Source organism: Hesperophylax consimilis, chromosome 16, assembly GCF_061612785.1.
Source record: "Hesperophylax consimilis isolate HC1 chromosome 16, BYU_Hcon_1.0, whole genome shotgun sequence".
Lineage (NCBI taxonomy): Eukaryota > Metazoa > Arthropoda > Insecta > Trichoptera > Limnephilidae > Hesperophylax > Hesperophylax consimilis.
In genome coordinates, this window is record NC_142851.1 from 7,223,343 (window position 1) to 7,242,973 (window position 19,631).

The 19,631-nt window shown below is 32.4% G+C and overlaps 1 protein-coding gene across 1 annotated transcript in view; it reads left to right on the top strand.

The window, feature by feature from the left end:
- The first annotated feature begins 3,367 nt into the window (after positions 1–3,367).
- Positions 3,368–19,631, top strand: part of LOC149416621 (b(0,+)-type amino acid transporter 1-like) — a 73,185-nt gene continuing 56,921 nt past the window's right edge. Inside the window, exon 1 of the mRNA XM_089641429.1 lies at positions 3,368–3,853. The gene's annotated coding sequence lies outside the window, so the exon portion shown is untranslated. The remainder of the gene's footprint in view (positions 3,854–19,631) is intronic.

Here is a 19,631-nt window from a genome sequence, read left to right on the forward strand (position 1 = left end):
TATTTTTATACTATTTATTTTGTTCTAAGACTATTAGTGCATATACAGTGATCGAGCCAGGAAGTGGTATTGTGTGCATCGCTTATATATGTATATGTGTCATTCGGTAGTCTTTCAATATCGATACAATTGTAGTTATTTTCGGTGTAGAAATGAGAGAGTTCTTTCCCGAATATGGAGGATGGGTGAGCGTTGAAATCTCCCATAACAATGGTTTCAGAGTGTTCGTTATCTTGAATGATCGTATGTGTTTTGGAAAGGATTTAAAATGGAAAATGCATTGAGAAAAGCATTTAAAATGCAAAATGCAAAATGGTTTTTAGAAAAGCATTTAAAATGCAAAATGAAAAATACCCATTTTGCATTTTGCATTTCCATTTGAAATGGATTTATTTGAAATAAAGCACATCTCTGGTTGCATGCTACCATAGTGCTGGCAGCACGCTACGCGAGTTGCATCCGCATCTACTGCTCCTTTGACGGAAATGAATTCCGAAAATGATTTGAATGATTCGTTTCAGAGGTGGAAAAATATCCCTGTTTATATAACTATAATTTATCGGAATACGAAAAGAAAGGATTTAGCGGAGAATGCGTGGATTGTGGCTGGAAAAAAAGTCAATTTGACATCAATCTCATGTAGTCATAATTGGCTGCGACGAATGCCCTATGAGAGATTCATGAAAAACAAACTGGAGAATAAAGAATAACATGTACACGAACCATGAACACAATACGATTAACAGAAGCAACAAGCTAAGATCTATTGTCAGTTATTTTTTTAAAAATATTAGTGGTTCAAATCACAATTAACATTTATTTCGTTGTATGGGAGAACCCAAAATTTTTGATTATTTTTTATGTTGGTAAATATAAAGAAGAACAATATTATTGTCTTCGTCGCTAGAGACACTTGACATGGTATTAATTCCCCGCTGCACGGTTCAGTTACACGGGTAGCGCCGTGTACGGCGAAGCTTAATGCTAAATCACTATTTTGATTAATCTTTATAAAAAAATGTTGTACATTATGAATACCAAAAAAAATGTTTAATAAATTGAAGGTTTTCCTATCGTTTCGCTTGAGTAGAATACAAATAAAAAATAAATTACTCAATAAAAAATATAAATGTAAACTGAATATAAGATGTATGAACGCGTAAAGGAAACAACTTTTAAAAATACCGTATTATAGCTAAGATTATCTGTGACAGTTTCACTGGATTAACTTTTTTGTTTTCTTATAAAATTATTAACAAAATAAATAAAAACCAGTTTTGTGTTTGAAATCGAACGTTTCTAGACTACGTTTGTCAAGCGATTTTAATGCCTATTACCTACAATATAAGGTATACCAAGAATATACACATTTTTGGCTTGTAACTTCCTCTTAAAGAGTAGCATATCGGTAAGCTACTTGTGGTTGCTTCACAGTTTAAGTAGCTAAGTAAATCAGTGTACGAAGGGCCTTAGTATCAAAGGATAATGGATCTCTTTATGACTATTATAAAAGGGCAGAGAAAAGTCAAGATTCTTGCGAATTGAACGCACTTAGGACATGTTACAATTGACATTAATTCGTATTTATGGTTTCCGCCTAGACATCACATCTATTACCTTTTTATCTTCTGCTTACGCACTCGATCATCCTTATCACAAGTTCATCTAGGTACCTATGCTTCGAGTAGTGATATAGTTAATACTTAGATAATTACCTACGTTTAAATTATTCAATTATGTAGATAATATCGTTATCAATTTTAACCAGAAAGAGTAACAATCAAGGGAGGTATCAAAGATTAAATATTAAAATAGAGTGGCAAAGCTGTATGTTCAATTTATTTTCATCTTCGATTGAATCCTAGATTTACAATCATTTGGACGCTAGCATTAAAGAAATTAAGAAAGAAAGAAAGAAAGAAAATAAACAATGAATGAAATAAAGAAAGAAAAAAACAATACAGGGTGTATCGGCACGTACCCGACAAACTTTAACCAGCTATTCCTTAGCATATTTGGAGTAAAAAATCTTATGTGCACTTTGCTGTCCGGTAACGTTTTTTTTTAATAAAAAATTTATTATTCATATTTTCACCACATGTCACCACTGTTTTATCCTTTGATAAAGTTTGAAAACCCATCTGGCAAATATTTTATTCGAATTCCGTTGAATAATGCACGTGTGTACCTATATTGGCGCACGTTTACAGTCACAACGAAATAGCACGGCACCATTCGTCTCATTTTTAACTATTATTATTTAGTGTGTGCGAAAGAGCGAAGACGCTTTTTGACACACTTGCTTATAACAGCTGTTTAACACGAAACGCAATGCCAATGACAGTGATGTAGTGTGGAAATTTTAAATTTTTTTGTTTTTAATTGAAAAAAAAATGCTACCGGACAGCAAAGTGCCCATAACATTTTTTACTCCAAATGTGCTAAGGAATAGCTGGTTAAAGTTTGTCGGGTTAGTGCCGATACACCCTGTATAAACAATGAATGAATGAATGATTGAAATAATGAAAGAAACACCGATAAATTATGAATGCTTGAAAATGAAAAAAAAGTGTACGTATTGTAATTTGATATGGCATTACCTACTGCATTATCGACTGAGCATAATGAAGTCCTCTGTCAACACGACCGTTTATCATTTCGTCTGTGTATTTTTTTTTGTACGTTCCGGTTCCGTTTCAAGATGGTGGCTGATTTAATGGTTCAGTAAAGATTCTTGTGAAATCGTCTTGTTTATTTGAACTTTATTATTTGCATTTTTCAATATTATGGTACCTACCTACCTGCCTGAAGAAAGTTTTAAAAATGAATTGTCAGTGATATTTCTTTAAACAAATTGTATTATTCCTTATTAAAATTTAAAAAAATGTTAGGTACTTACATAAAATAATAATGTATATTTAAGCAGGTACCTACTAACAAATCTTATGATTTCAAAAGAAATTTTGGTTTTGATTTAATAAGTAAGAGAAAATTATAAACATATTTTTTTGACGTGACGTCTATTGTGCTCAGAACTACAAGCTTTTTTTCATATTCCTTGTAAGTATAAGGCAATAGGTAATAATACCTGCCGTATTATTGTGACAAAAAATTCTAATTATGTGTCAGTAAAGTTGTCAATGCACGATCTGTCATATATATATTTATGTTGAACTTACAACCAGAGATCACTAATATTTTGCTATCTACAAACATTTGTTTATTAGTAAATACTTCTCATATCGCATCCCTTTCACTGATGTTTTAAATTGACCTGCCAACGTCATATTTATAAGTCAAGCCCTGAGTTAGCCCAGTCGGCTTATATGCGTAAAAGGCGTTCTCTACCAGTCGCATTCGACAATCGACGCACGACGGACGCCGTCGATAGCCCGTATAGCGACCGCGCGCGATATTATTTACAGAATCACCGCGGAATTTGAAATTTGAATTTCGAATTCGCTATCGAAAAAACAATAGAGCTATCGAACAATGTTTAATCAGTTCATAACGCATATATATTAAGTTTTAATCTCGGAGTGTGACATTTAAATTACATGTAGTGTAAAATAGTAATTTATTCTTTGTAAAATCAGCCTACCTACATAAAAAAAAACTGAAAAAAGTATTCACATTAGGTACATTATACACGTGGCTAATGAATTGTAATTGTGGAAATTTAATCAATTAATATTACATAACTTTACTGATAAGTAGAGAAAAATTGCTGCATTCGAACGTATTGTGGTTTTGTGTCAGTGTTATTTTTACAAAACAAACTTGATAAGTTTTCAATTGTGAAGTGATAACTAGATACGCCAATATTCATCAACTTGATTTATTAAAATTAAAGGTAAGTAAGTTATAAAATTAATTAATTAGTTTTAGATACTATCAGTATTGTCGTGGTGTTAGATCACAACTTAGAATCGAAGTATTGATTGAAATAACTTTAGCCACGTTTAGTGACTAGATCTGAATAGCCAGGTGCTTCCCAACCTCCATCTTCCCTTACCTAACCTGAATTTTTGTTTTATTATAGTTATATCAAATTAATACAACCAAAAAATGATAATACGTTTTATCGTAACATGCAAAAACCACACAATTTGATTAACAAGCAATCGCATAAAGATTGTGCTGACATATATTGTCATTGCGTTCGTTTTATTATTTGCACTGTCGCAAAAAACGTTTTTTTATATAAACACTCGCAAAAACGTTGTTTTGTTGATTTAGGTAATTTATGAATACAAAACTTGACTGCGTAAACCTAACACAGTAAGGCCATCAGGTAAACAAGTATATTTAATTTTAATATGAAAAGAGTTATATACCTACATAGGTTAATATATATAAGATTATTCACTGATAACGACGTAAGTGTTGCTTGAATGATTTTGCAACAAGCGTCATATGAATTTGCAACAAGATGAAATGATTCTTACAAAATTGTATAAAACATAATTATACAGAGTGTCCATAAAAGAATGTCCCAGTTTCAATGGTGTATTATAAATGTTTGAAAGTCAAGTGTTTGAGATGACATTCTTGATCGTGTGGTGTTCAGAGTCAAATTTTTATCTAAGTAGGAAGGTAAATACCCATAATGTTCGTATTCGGAGGACCTCATGAACTTGTAGAACGCCAAAGAGATTCCCCACAATTGTGTCCCGATGTCAAGTTTAAATAAAAAATAAAGGATTTTTGTGGTTAAAAAACCATAATTATGATTTTTTTGCTTTGTGTTGTTTTTGTTTGTTTTGGGTTTTTTAGTTTTTTTTTAGTTTTTTTTTTAAATTTTTTATTTTTGTTTTTTTTTTTTTTGTTTAGGTTTTTGTTTTAAAAACTTAGAGTTCACTCTCCTTTCTTTCTAATTGATGTAGCCATGAAGTGGTTAATTTACAAAGAACACCTGTGTTATCCTTTTTCCAAGCATCAGGTTTTGACCCTAAGAATAACAAGTGTCTTTGAGCGAGATGGGATGACCGAAAAGGAGGTTTTGGTTTTGAATGGTACAATTTGATTTCTCCGTGAGTATCAGGTGTCTTGAAAGTGTTCAATAGAAGGGTAAAGATCATCCAGAACTCGTAACTCTTCAAATATTGCAATACTGTGATACCTAAATGGTTTTTTGAGGAAGACCCTTAGTAATGAGTTTTGAGCTTTTGCTAAGTGGTCCAAAACAGGTCGGATATATTGAAAAAAGTGTTCTTTCTCCAATTAGTAGATAGTGAACCTGTAAACTTTATTTGGCTTAAAATGTCCCTCCCCACTGGAATCTCTCTGCACGAGAGTGGTTGAACGTCAATGTCCCCGACCGTTGGATTGGTCGTGATGGTTTTTTTTTTTTTTAAAACATACAACAAACGATGTTGCATTCCCATAAGTTATCAAACTCATTAAGGGATCGCCAATTGGTAGTTTTGAAATAGAAGAGTAAAAAAATAAAAAAAAGTTTTGTACAGAAAAATTAGACCCGACCCAATCCAATGTGCAGACACAATGTATGGAGAAAACATTTAAAAAAACATTACACAGAAGCAACATACAGACACAACATATGAAGAATCACTTTACAGATATATCACAAAAAAATTGTCTTATAAGACTTGAATTATGAATTATTATAATCACTCATTTGATTTATGTACTGTTGGTGTCAAAAATTTAAAAAAGTATCCTCAATGATGGACTATAGAAATGCATAAAAACAAAATCAGGAAAATACATTAAAAAGTACGGGCTCAAAAATAAACAGACCTAATACAAGATGTTTTACAACCAAAATACATGAGAAGATTAAAAAAGCCCATCATCTCTGGATGTACAAAGTTTGGTATTTGGAGATAATTAGGACGGCTATCAGAACAGAGTTTGTACCTACTTATGACTCGTTTTCCAAATAACATTTGAAAAAATAGGATTTCAATATATCGTTTCGAGATTTGTTAGATTTGTTATTTGTTATTTGTTAACCTGTCTTAATTCTTCAGGCAATTTGTTATAGTTAGTGTAGGCAATATATTCTAATGATTTCAGTCCGAACTTTGTTGAGTGTATTTTTGATACATGTAGTTTGTTGTGTTGTCGTGTATTATATTGATGAACATCGTTGTTATAGTTCAGTTTTATATTTGTGTGGGTGTTACACTGAATAATATTTAAAATGGTGTTTGTTATCTCAAAGCTAGGAACCATCTTAAATGGCAAAACAAGTGCGTGACGGTAAATATCTTTAACAGGTATATCCCAAGGCAAGCCAAAAATGTTACGCATGGCTCTATTTTGGATTATTTGCACCTCCGATATCATTTTTTTGGTAGCAACAGATTAGATTGATAGGTTGAGACTACAAATCTCTTTTTCGATGTCCTCCACGTTCACTTGACATAACTCCATGAGATTTTTTTCTTTCGGGGCTTTAAAAAAGATAACGTAATGATTTGCCAGAGTTGAGACACAGAATAGAAGAAGATTTTGCTTCCATTACTCCAGACTTGTTAACCAAAGTGTGGGAAGAATTGGACTTTAGATGGGGTGTGTGCCTTATGGGGCACATTTGTAAGAAAAACTAGGTTAGTTTACCTTCAATTTGATGTATGATTTGTTGTAAATAGTCTAAATCAAACCATTTATATTAATTATTTATACCATTGAAACTTTATGGACACCCTGTATTATGTTCGTAGGAGTATTATAAACGTGTGCAATATGTATCAATAAATTTTGCAACAGCTGTGAAGCTGTCAACAATAATGTAAATACAGTGCAATATTGTTATAATATTTATCAAATATCTAAATAAAAATAAATAACTACTTGACGTGTACCCGGCATTGATCGTGGACTTATAAATGTTTTGGGGGTAAGGTTTGTGAATTCTAGAGTAGCCATTAACGTCAGAAGATTGGATGTGTATGAGAGAACCTGACAATTGGGTGCATTTTTAAGATGTAAATAATATTATTGTAATAAGTGTTTATTTCACTTGATCGTGCCAAGAATTCCTCGGGCGTTGTGGACCTCTTCAACCATTTCTTTCTTCGTTCACCATTTACGTCTGGTTTTAACACAAATAATTATTCGATTCGTGTTTTTCTGGGGCGTCCCCGACTATATATAGTATCATGAAATCCATTTTTTATGGTTAAAAAACTACATAACGTCGACTTTAATTCGACTAAGTTTCTCATTCCTGTGCAAAGATAATGTTTTCAGTCTTTCTCAAGCGTCCCCGAATTCTTCCACCATCCAAACCGTTATGCGCAGAATTCACTCACGATGACGTCGTATTGACGACGAGCAGATCCGTGATGCTCCTCTGACAGATACGACATACGCCCATGTATTCCTGCAACGGACAGGTCGGCTCGCCGAGCATGACCTCATTCGTAGTCGGTTGTATTTTAAAAGGGTTGTGTTTTAAAAAAAAATCCTTGATTGGCTTGAGAATTTTGACTACCACACAACATTTTTAAAATATCCCTAGATATTGTACCTTTTCTCTTTTTCGTATATGTTTTTCCCTGGATGTTCTGGAATTTCCCTATACAATGATATTCTCACCGCTTGAATGTGTGTGTTGCTGTCGGCGGATCGGCTCGGCGGACAGATCTGTTGATCAAATCCGTGTGTGAATTCTGCGCCAAACTCTGCTCCGGATTGCCGCCGAATCTGCACCGGATCTGTTCGGATGTGTGAATTCTGTGTTTTACACAACTTGACAATTAATTTGGGAGAAAATCAGGGCCAAACTTACAGCCTACTCGATGCAAAAATATTGAAATTCTCCCACACGTGAAACTCATTTAAAAGTCTCTATTTTTACGTCAATCAACGCATTTTTAATCGACACAACAGTTATTAGTCCCATAGTTATCTGAATATTTTATTACATGACAACAGCAAAAGTATTAAAATAAAAACATTTTCCCTCACAGCCATATATAATCAGTATAACTTTAAAATAATTTAAAAACGTCAGACAAAGGAAATTATGTAGGTAGTTGAGCATAATACTACAAGATACATTCAGCGTCACAAAAATCGCACCTATTGCAAAATCTTATGAGACAATAAAGCGATCGTATCTTTTGGATGTGCAGCGTCGTCGCCCTGATCCATGCCTCTGGATGAAGCCATTAGTCTCTTGAAACCCTTAACCAAAAACAGCAAAACGGCTTTAGTTGCCGAACAACATCACAATGTCGCATCCCTGATTGCAGTAGTGCCACCACTTGAGTGGCTTCGTCAGCGGCGCTGATTATTCTTGTGAGTTCTCTTCAACGTTCTGATAGAGAATGACTTAAATTTGACTTAAAATGCTCCTTTTATAGCCCAGGAAGGTGATACAAGTTGTGGCACCCGTAAAGATGCGCCATATTTTTTAACGTTCCGTTTAAATTAAACTGTTATAATATACCAATGAAACTGGGACATTATTTTATGGACATCCTGTATTATGTTCGTAGGAGTATTATAAACGTGTGCAATATTTATAAATAAATTTTGCAACAGCTGAGAAGGATTCTCAACAATAATGTAAATAAAGTGCAATATTGTTATAATATGATTGCAGTAGTGCCACCACTTGAGCGGCTTCGTCAGCGGTGGTGTCCATTTTAAGGGGTTATTTTCTAGTGCTAATTATTCTAGTGAGTCCTCTTCAACGTTCTGATAGTGAATGACTTACATTTGACTAAAACTGCTCCTTTTATAGCCCAGGAAGGTGACACAAGTTGTGGCACCCGTAAAGATGCGCCATATTCTTTTAACGTTCCGTACTCAGAAAATTTGTATCATGTATGAAATGAAACTATTGTCGATAAGGGGTCGTTAAATGCAGAGATGTGCTTTATTTCAAATAAATCCATTTCAAATGGAAATGCAAAATGCAAAATGGGTATATTCCATTTTGCATTTTAAATGCTTTTCTAAAAACCATTTTGCATTTTGCATTTTAAATGCTTTTCTCAATGCATTTTCCATTTGAAATGCTTTTTGCAACATTCTTCCTACTATCTCCACTCATCTTTTTTTCATAAGCCCCAAATATCAGTCGGTCCTCAACCTCGCTATGAGAGATAATTTACATTTGTAAAGTTGCTCCCTGGTAGGAGCCCTGGCAATTGAGTGATACCATTACAAAAAATACGGATTCAAATACTGAACATGGGGCCATGACGCTGTAATATTAAATGTTAGATAGCAGTTTCTATGTTTTTACGTTGGCAACATTAGTCCAGCGCAAATTTTTTGTGGTTTCATAATCTGTAGTCGTGGTGTTTTTGGATTCACCATCATGTAATATGTTTGTTCTGCATTGATGTCCATTATTAAATGACAAAATTGTTTAAAAATTCTATAATTATTTTAATTGTTTGACCTGAGAAACCATTTTGCATTTTCAATGCATTTTGAAAATAGGTATTTTGCATTTGAAATGCTTTTCTAAAAACCATTTTGCATTTTCAAATGGAAAAGTTTTGACCCATTTCCATTTTGCATTTCAAATGGTTTTGGGTACCCATTTTGCACATCTCTGGTTAAATGTAATTTCAATTAATATCAATTTTGTTTGGGTTAGAATTGTATTGCCTCGGGGAAACTTACGCTTGAAACTTATTTCAGAAGATGTGCGATTTTTGTGACGCCGAGTTTATAATGATGATGACTTCTTCGTTTATAGATACTTATATGGGAGGATTATTAATCCATTCGTTCCATGTGTTAAAAAAATAAAGCAATCTATCCGAGATTACAATTATTACAAAAAATAATAATCGTTTTAAAGTGTTATAATGACGTTGCGTCCTTATGATTTTCCCTTTAGCCATCTGATGTGTTAAATATAAAATACGTACATAGCTACAATTTTTTTATTTTTTTATTTTTATTTCGGACCTTTGTGGCATTCCCAATACGCCTGAGAAAAGCGAGGAGGGGATGTGGATGAGAAAGGTGGAGGTTGGGAAGTAGGTACCTGGCTTTTCAGATTTAGTCACTGTAACGGCATTTCAAGCAACGTTTCGATTCTGATAAATGGTGTTTCACTAAAGTGATATTTATTTATTTCACGCCTATTAAGGCTTTTACATACATATATATAAAAAATATTTACGAAATTATACACGAAAATAGTGCAGGAAACGATTATTTAAAAAATTGCAGAAAAATAAATAATAAGTCAAAATATCAGTGAAATTGATCTACACAGCATGCAGGCACAAAACATAAAAAATCCAAAATATTTTTTTCTGTTTCAGTTGACAAAATTATTGTGTTAGTCAAATTAAATACCTTTATTAAAATATTCCACTACTTGATGAAAAAAACTTCAATAGGGTATACTTATATATTGAAATTGATGTACTAAATATATCAACAACATCGTAGTATTTGTTTCTTAGCTGTTGAATCCGTCGCATAGGAGTGTGATATTGGGACGTTGATATAGAATTGCTACAATAATATGGTAGGTACTGTCTTGTAACTGATTATATTGACAGTATGACTACTCTGAAACGTACCATATGTAGACTGTATGTATTAATTATGTGATTTTTTAACATCAACCTTGGAAAACATTTCCCTCGAGCCTATATCATCTTTGGGGATGCTGTGTGGAGAATCTTTTGAGGAGAGTAATGAGTTAAAAAGGGTCTTCACTGAGAAAAATGCTGATTTATTAAAAAATCTCTTAACATCTATTGGTAATCCTGTTAAAAACGTGACTGCAAGCCGCTTCCTGATAGAATGTTAGTTAATTAGTAATATTATCCGAACACTTTTCTATACACCTGCGTTTGTCTCAATAATATATCATGACGAAATGCAAAAATGTTTTTTATGAACACGTGTTCGAACATCTTGACAGTTCATTGGTATTTTACTTAAAGTTATCAGGACACCTATCAATTCATGCGTTAATGACCTACAATCCCGTTTTTAACTGGAAAAACGATAAATTTGAAGAGATTCTTAATAAATTTGCAATAATTTTTATCCAGGAAGTTGAAGAGGTAGAAAAAAACACAGGGGCTACAGAAAATCTCCGTGTTCGTAGCCGAGGTTTATAATCATTCAACCACGGAGGCCTTAATTCACAAAAAATGAACGAAATATAGAAATCGGCAGTCCGGGTTTTTTGAGAGTAGATAGCAATTTTACATTACATCTCAATATTGTGATATTGGCATAAGAAAGTAAATCCATTAATCCTAATCACAATCCATTGCAAGATAACAAAGACGTTATTCAATTATCAGGAATAATTTGCTTTCATAATACTAATTTCCTTTGTGGGTCTACTAGGTAACTTTTTTAATTATTCAACTCCATTTCAATGAACTCTAGAACTCGGACCACGTGTTCCGACATCGTGATAATACATTCTTAATTTACTAAAAGTGTATTAGGAAACATGTTAATTCATTCGTTAAAGGCCTACAATCCCATTTTTAACCGGATTACCATTAATTTGAAGAGATTCTTTAAGAAATTTTCACTTATCTCTGTGCATAAGTACTGTAATGCATGAAGAAAACTTACTGATATTGCTAATTTATTTCTTAATATTGGATTCTTATCTCTTCAAATTATTCTTAATCCGGTTAAAAACGGGACTGTAGGCCCTTAACGAAGAAATTGATAGGTTTCATGTTACTTTTAGTAAAAAGGGAATAATTTATCGCGATGTTGGAATACGTGTTCATAAAAATGATTATATTTTCGCATTTCGTCATTATATGTTATCAGGGCGAATGCAGGTGCATGAACACGTGTTACGATATATTAGGAATGTACTAAAAGGTTAACAGGAAAAGGATTGCAATTTTGTTTTTAATCGGATTTTGATAAATCAGCAATACTCATTTTTCTCCAAAATTAAAGCTTTTTCGTAAGTTTTACCTAAATATGTATTACCAATCTGTATTCCCTAAATTAGGCACCTACCTACATTATAGTTTAAGAATTTAAAAATAAATTCAATTTTTTAAACTCGGGTATAGACAGAATGTTCCGGGATGTTCTGGAATACTCTCGAATGTTGTAGAAATTTCTAGAGGATGAAACTTCCAGTCATTATATCTTCAAAAGCACACCCTTCTCCATGGATGGGGGATAGAGGGCTACCACACCATATAACTCCTTTGATCGTACCGGGACTCGTTTCTGAGTTTTAGTTGCACGTACATTGTACACTTACTTTTATAATACATACATTGATGAGCAAAAACCTAATACAAATTTGTATTGCCGCCATTGCTGTTTATTGTTGCGTTTGCAACATATCTTTTCTTCTTATTAAATTATGTGCATAAAATAAAATAAAACAATGACAATAAAGTGGTAAAAGAAAGAAATTAATAAGGTAGGTAGGTACCTTTATAATAATATTATAAAGAAGGCTGTTAAACAAAACAATGCATTACTTAGCATATATTAATATAAATACTTGCAAGATTGTCGACAGTTAAGTATCATAATATCTAGGTAGGTATGTACTTACTCCTTCTCTAAATAGAATAAAACAAAGTAATTATCCGCGTCTGTTTGTTTGTGCCCTTAGTTCTTCTAGACTATGCAACGTTTTTACTATTGTTACCGTGGGATTAAGTGGCAACAAATGAAAGTAAGGATGGGTTTATTATCTAGAAATAAAAAATATGTAAGAATACTAAAAATGTATTACCGCAAAAAAGACATAATAAAAAAGAAATTAATTAGCATCCTACTATATAATCTGTCTGGCGCTGGGCTTGCATAGGTAAAATGAAGGTGTGATACCAGTTCGTTCTTGATGCGAAGTAGTAGATTCCGGTTCTTCAAAGCAACTCCCAGTTTATAATTTATCTAAAAAATAATCTTGTAGTCCAATGCAAAACAGCCTCACGCTGATGGTCTCCAAAAGGGTCCCTCTTAACCAATGAGGATAGGCAGATGCCATCCGATTCCATCAATCCAATGGTCAATGCTCCATATGCAAAGCTGATGCTCATAAAAATTGGCGAATGTGTTCGTCGAACCTCAGCCAAGAGGAATGCCCGCTGCTCTGGGCTGGTGATCAAAGAATGGCCACTGCTTCCAATGCAAATCACAGATCCTTGCTCCCTCAGGTTTGGAAACTCTCCAAGTCAGCATTTCAGGGCTGTCAATTTGACCAATAGCAAAATGACAAGGTGTAAATACTTAAAGGTCCCACACACCAAGACCATAGATGCGATGTAAGTAAAGTGATGCACACACACTTTGTTACAAATCTTATATGTAACAACTTTAGAGGATTTCTTCCGGAATGTTTGTATATGTAATACATGGATTTTATATTTATTGAAAGTAGACGTCAGCCAGTATTTTAATAAATTAATGTTTTTAGAAGAGTCTCTCCGAACCAATCCAATTCTTCACGTGTACAAAATAAAATTTGGTCATTACCGCTAATATGTTATTGTCGAATACGAATTTGGAAATTTTGGAACTCGTTTTACACCAATAATAAATGTCAATGTCAACAAGGGTCAGTTTTAAAAATAATCTAAAATACAAATTATTTGCATCCCGAGTTTTTCATGTCAATACGTTTGATGTTTTGGTTACAGATTCATCAGAATTTGTTCAAAAGCGATTCTTGAGCAAACCCCTCGTTTTTGGAGTAATAATAATAATGAATAAGTAATAATAAATATGCAGTAATATCTGTAAAGAACTCAGAAAACCTTAATAAAAGTAATACTTAAAGTACCTATACTAACACCCACTTCAGCCATATTCAAAAAATTCCCAGTGTTGAAGATTAAAATTTATATTCAAAATAAATACTTACTTTCCTTTACAAGAACCTAAACACATTTAAAACTTCACAAATTTCTCGCAATACTAGAACAAGACATACACACCAACTACTAATACCAAAAACCAACACATCCTTTGGACAAAAACACTACAGATTCCAGGCTATAAAACTATACAATTCACTTCCAACACAATATAAAACATCTAATCTTACAGAATACAAAAAACTCATATGGAACTGGCTACAATCCTTTTAATATTTAATTTTGTTATATTTCACATTTGTTTTTGTTAAAACTATGTTAAAATCGATATTATATTTTAATTTTTATTGTTTTTCTGTGTAACAAACTCTACTGTATTGTTTACTATTATATAACTATACAATTTAAAAAGTCCTCCACAACACTGGTGAACTCCTAGCGTGGAGGACAATGTACTATTCATTTGTAATACTAATATATTTATGAATAAATAAAAAAATGAATAAGTAATAATTATGAATACGTAACTTTGTATATTTAGTTATTAGGTGATATCACTGAGGGTTCGAAGGTTACGCTTTCCTTGCCTATATCTCTATCTCTCGGTAACATTTTTCCAATATCTACCCCTTCTTCAAACATAGCCTTCACCCTCTACAACCTGGCAGTGTTGCCTTATGTACAAAGTACGTACTACATCTGGATCCAGTGTTACGTTTTACGTTATTAGTTTACATTTCAATCCAAGGCGATGGCTATAATGCTATAAAAGATAGGCAAAGGTTACCATCATTAAATAGTAGGTAGGTAAATCTTTACTAGAATCATTGTTTTGGTCATTAGGCAACTAAACACACTAGCATACCTCTTCGAACACAGAATTGTTTTTGATATCGTCCAAAATACTCGTGACACTAAAAAAACTGGCATAACCTCTTATATTAATTCGCTAAAACAACATTTGGCCCAAGACATTGCATATACTTTGCCACAAAGCGAAACAATGCAGTTCCACTGGCCATTAGACAAAACACAAATATTAAAAATATAAATTGGACCCCAAGCTTATCATCAGCAAAGACAGATCAAACATCAACGATTTTATTAAAACCTGTTTAGAAGTATATGTTACTACAAATGGTACGATGTCGGTTGTCTTTTATTTTTAAGGTTGTAAAGTGCGATTGTGTTATTAACATAATTAACTTCTATTTTGTTGTAAACTGATTGTGAAATGATACGATAGACATTATTATGTTATGTTAGTGATACAGGCACTGTACACGACTCATTATAAACTGAATTAAAAAATGTAATTAGTTACCTGTTATGATCATAATTGAGAAGATATTAATAGGAGTGATCATTCTGATATTTTTTATTGAAATATTCATATTATTAGCTGTATTATGTATGTACCATGTGGAATCAAATAAGATTACAAAATTTTACTGCCAAAAGAATTATAGTGATTAATTTTTCTGTTATTATGTTTGTCGTATTTCGCTCTCGTATTTTCGGTCAGCGTTAGAGTGTCCACCATTAGGACAGATGTTGGACTCTGTAACGTTGTTTCTCTATCTGCACAGACAAACGGAGCCACAGCAACTCGTGGCGTGGTACTGCTAGATTTAAATATAAATAACTTACATCCGTAGGGATTCCTCTAAAAACATTTGAGAATTTAGTAATACGTTCTTCAGAAATAATTAAAGAGTGAGTGTCGAGCAAACCCCTGTTATTAGAATCTTACGTCGCTTTATGTATTAGGGATAGATACACAATCGTATGAATGAATGTTTTAAACGTTATTGTGTGTTTTTTTCATCTTAGGACGGGTTGTTTCGGAATATTTGAACAATTCATCAAATTTCAACGTTCATTTCTGGGATCTGTGAAAGTCCAATTCAAGTTCTGTTATTATATCATTATAGGCTTGTTGCTTGACAGAACTGAAATAAAAACAGAACTTGAAAAAATCTTTCACAGAACTTGAAATTTGATGAATTGTTCAAATACTCCGAAACAACCCGTCCTTAGTGTTTTACTAATGACTTTACAAAATCTCAACTCTTCAAAAAGTACATTCAGCTAAAATATTGATGAAATGCTTATCTATATCTTAGTAATGAGAATCAGTAAAGATAGTTGTGGTTATGTTCTGTTAATTAGTATCATTTATAAAACTCTCACAAACTTATAAATCTGGAATTGGACTCTTGCAGTTAGTAAATTTCTTCCATCTATCTTCCCTTGGAATTTAGTTGGGTAATCTTGTACAATTATAGATCCCACTTGTGACTAACCCAAATTAAAAAGAATTTACACTGAGAAACATTGGTTCGTTCTTAATTATTAATTACTCTAATGCTTGTGGTGCTTTTCATATAAAGGTGAACTGCTTATACCCACCAACACTTGGCTCGCCCCTGTTTCGTGCTTAGCAACGATTATGTCAGGCATTGATGTATGTGGATTTAAGTTTTTTTTCAGGAACTCGTATGTACATTAATCTCTTTCTACTTTTTTCCAAGCTTTCTCCACCGTTCTTTCTAGGAAATAACGCTTCCGAGTGGATATGGAGTGTAGAATAGTGGAATCTCTTTCTCACGCTGGGAGGGATAAAAGTAGAGAAATTGCAACAGACCGGAAGATGCTTTGCAGGATAGCTGTAGTGAAATATTTTAAATGCTGCTTTTTTATATGAATACCGCACACGTGACCCACTGCTCCCAACCGTCTGGAGCCAGTGAGACTATGGCATCCCCAATTAATTGGGATATGTTGTAAGACAAGCCCCACCCTGTATAAGGCAATGCTAAAATGTTTAATCAGTACAGTACAGTATTAAAAACATCAGCTAACATTGCATATGAGTTACCAGTGGTTTTAAATCTATTTATAATAGAATTGTAGCCTGAAACCGTAGTATGGTTTTTACAATAATACATACTAGGGAACCTTGAACATGAGACCTAGGAACATGAAAGTGAATCAACAATATTATATCAGCTTAAATAACGGAATCAGATCACGTTCTTTATAATTTTTGGTGCATACTTTTTTTGTCTTTCAACGGAATGATTGCCTTTTAGCTAGGAAAATTTATATAGATTATCTTAAAAAATAACATATGTTTCTAAGGGCTTATCAACAATCAATCATAAAATTCAATCAATCTTAAAATTTATTTATTGTTTTGGTGTTTAATTCGTAGATCTCCATTTATTTTTTTTTAAATATAATTAAAATAAATCAAATTTAATAATGTTATAATAATTATTAAGTTCTGCAAGTATTTCTGTTATTTTTACAGTTTTTTAATGTGACAGCTGTTTCGGCTTTTAGTTCGATAATGGCCTCAAAAGCCGAAACAGCTGTCACATTAAAAAACTGTAAAAATAACAGAAATACTTGCATAACTTAATAATTATTATAACATTATTAAATTTGATTTATTTTAAATTTATATAAAAAAAAAAATTAAAATTGTTCAGGGGAATTGTCTTTATTTTATTTTTATTTTTGTTTATTGCAGAAACAAACAGTACATAATTACATAGATGACAATAATTACAAAATTATAAAAGTAAGTACAATAATTGGTACCAATGACATGTTGCTGACATATATGCATATGATGTATATTATACATTTTACGGTTAAGTTACATTTTTAAGTTAGTTAAATTAGTGTGCTGGGGAAGGAGAGAGGTGTGTGTGAGTGTTTGTGTGTGTGTGTACGTGTGCATGTGTGTGGTTGTATGTGTTATGTGGGCGAATTCAGTGTGCTAAAAAAGTTTTTCTTAAATAGAGGGAGAGAATCAAAAAATATATCGGTATTTGTGCTTGTTTGAATTGAGTTGAATGTTTGAAGGATGCGAGAAATAGGGGAATTGGCTGCAGCGTTTGTATTATTACTAGTTGTGTAAAAAAGGTTAGTGTGTCGAGTTCGTTTAGACGGGGTGTTAAAATTTATTTGGGATAGAAGTTGTGAACAGTCTATTTCGTTGTGTATTATTTTATGGAGAAATGTCATGTCAGCTATCGTTCGCCTGGATTTCAGGGATTGGAGAGTCCAGATATAATTATTGTTGTATTTATAACCTAGGTACTTAATGAATTTGTTTTGTATGCGCTCTATATTATTGACATAGTAAGTGTATATAAAAAAATACATATAAAATACATTAAAAATAATACATAATTATCATTTAATTGCGCTTCTACATAAAGAGGACAATGTCGAAATAGTAATCGTAATTAATGAATGTGTTCCAAAAATGAATTGCACTAATGATTACCTGAACATACATAAGCCGTGACCCGAAGAACTAATTCTTCAGCGTTACGTGATATCTCTTCATCGGAAATAAGAGAACTCAAAAAATACACTGAACACGTACCTAATTATCGTAATGAGTAATGAGTATTACATACCTACGTCGTAAAAAGTATTTCGTAATATTTTAAGGTAGGTAGTTAGGCACCTACTGTATTTTCATGCTGTATTATTATTAGGATTATTTTAGTAAATAAATTTATAACGATTGTAATTTTTTAACATAGGTAAGACTTCTAGAAAATTTAATGAAGAGTTACGGAGTATCTAAGGTGGTTGAATAATAATAATGATAAAATTATTATAAGCAATAATTATTGGCCAAAACACAAATATAAATTGAAAAATCTTAAAATGGATTTATAAATAAAGTTTGTTTTTTTTTTGTTTAATAATAATAAGTAATTAATTACTGCATACATTTTTTTTTTGTCTATTATTTTGTTTATTAACTGGTTTAGAAAGAATTAGATTATTTTTATTAAATTAAAAATTAAGCCACAAAGATCTTTTGCGATTATTGAAGAAGTGTAATATTAATGCAAGTTTTATATCTATTTTTTTGTGAAAACCGCACAACAGTCCAAACTCTCCGGAACCAAAGGGACTATTACTAATGGGGTTGGGTGTTTTTGTTATTTGTTTTTGGGGTATTATGCCGTGTTGCGCTAACTCCTTCTTTAACCAACGTTTCGGACAGCATTGCAGTGTCCATCTGCAATGATGGACACTGCAATGCTGTCCGAAACGTTGGCTAAAGAAGGAGTTAGCGCAACACGGCATAATACCCCAAAAACAAATAACAAAAATACTTTTGGCCGTGAAAATCTTAAATCATGGGTTGGGTGTTGTGCGTACGGAGAAAAATGAGTATCGCTAAGTTATTAAAAACCTCTTCAAATTATTGGTAATCCGGTTAAAACGGGATTGCAGGCCATTTCCTGTTAGTAAATGAATTAGTAAATTCTCAACATATCGAAACACGTGATCATGCACCTGCATTTTCCTTGATTATATACAATAACGAAATGCGGAAATATTAGTTTTTTACTAAAAATTCATTCTTTATATATTCGGATAATAAGGGTCTGCAATCCCGTTTTTAACCGGATTACGAATAATTTTAAGAGATTCTGAATAAATTACCAATATTCAATAATAGTATTTTGTAGTAGTAGATGATGAACTAGAAACGGTAATGAGACGATGAAGAGTTATTATTTTGTACATAATATAATAATCCAGCAATATTATTAATATTGAATATCGAATATAAAAAATAATTAAATTTTGTATTAATTATTTAATTTCATGTTTTTCTGGCAGCCCTAAATATCGATAAAAAGCGCACGTGTGTGATTGTGGTATGATTTGACGACAATAAACGACCAGTTAAGAATCGTTAACTTCTGATCGTAAATCAATTATCATGGGTTCTTCATTGTAATGACCTCTCAGCGACACATTAGTTACACTTCATTGCAGTTATCATCATGTGCATTGCTTAAC